Source organism: Limulus polyphemus, unplaced genomic scaffold (assembly GCF_000517525.1).
Source record: "Limulus polyphemus unplaced genomic scaffold, Limulus_polyphemus-2.1.2 Scaffold391, whole genome shotgun sequence".
Taxonomy (NCBI): domain Eukaryota; kingdom Metazoa; phylum Arthropoda; class Merostomata; order Xiphosura; family Limulidae; genus Limulus; species Limulus polyphemus.
This window is the reverse complement of record NW_013666001.1, coordinates 282,714-284,085: the sequence shown is the minus strand read 5'-3', so window position 1 is coordinate 284,085 and position 1,372 is coordinate 282,714.

The following is a 1,372-nucleotide window of genomic DNA, read 5'->3' as shown; positions in this document are numbered from 1 at the left end:
TTTATAAATCATTGTTTGTAATAACTATTTGTAATAACTTTTATTGTAAATTGTATTGTTGTGTGTGTATTAAAATGTATTTGTATTAAAAAAGAAAAATGTGTGTATCAATCGTGTTGGAAAATATCATAAACTGACTATATATCGGCTTTACTTAACTGCTAAATCCAAAGTAGAATTTAACTACTAAATTTAAAATATCATTTAGCTCCGTTTCAGACTATTTGGAATTCTAATACGTAACACAGTTCATATCTGTAATTCTCGCGATGTTGATTAATTTGTTACAAGAGTATGTTATTTTCTTCGATACCCTTATGTACAGTAAAAATCAAGTATACTTGAAAAAGAAATAATGTCTTATAATATGACAATGGGACAGACGCATATATTGTATTCTTATATCGCTCATAGTGTAACTTGAAATTTTTTACAGTTATTAAAACTTTTCAATCAAATTATCTGTATATAAGTGCGGAAGATTGGTGTTTCAAACAAGTACTAAACTGTTAACCTAAAACAAAGGGAAGTAGTGTTTTTATTTTTTATTTTTTCAGCAAGTTTATTATTGTTTCTGTCAAAAAACCTGTAATAATATATCTATAAAATTTTGGACTCAAACCCGCATATTTTTAACACCTTATATACATTTTTGTATTGCTCAGCAAAAGCAAAATAATAAATTTATTATAGTTACATATACTTATGGTTTTTGGACACTGGATGCATTTAGATAAGATTTTTTTTCTACGTCCAATTATTTTGGACCACAGCATGATATTTGCTATATATTTGTTAGAAAATATTTTCTGTAAATTCTTAAATTTTTGTATTAAGAAAAACTTAAGACCATAATATTTGATTTCAGTCTGCACCATACCATCATTCAGAAACATTTTCTCACTTACAAAAAAAGGCACTTTTTTCCAGCATTATATGGGCTCTTCTTTGAAAAATTTATTTGATTAACAGTTTATTTTTGACTTTGTAAATAGCACTTTATAAAGGAGGTATTTAAAGTCCCATGCTGCCCTTTGAAATTCTTTATCCACAAGTGGTTATGCTCGATCTGACAGCTTTGATTATTCACTATTCCCTGTCAAGTTCATACTGTAAGAGAATTGTATCGTCCAATGATTAGAAGTTTTCCGTGATTCAGATATTAAGGTGCTAAACATGTTTTCCCATGATATACGCGTAACACATATTTAAATATATCTCAAAATTAGGATTGGTGCATTACCTTTTATTGATCTATCAAATAAACTGGGCTGTAATTTAAGAGCAGATAGTTGTGATGCTTAATATACAGTCTTGGCCAAAATGTTTGCATATTTTGTAACAAATAAGATCATTATTATTAAGATGGAAT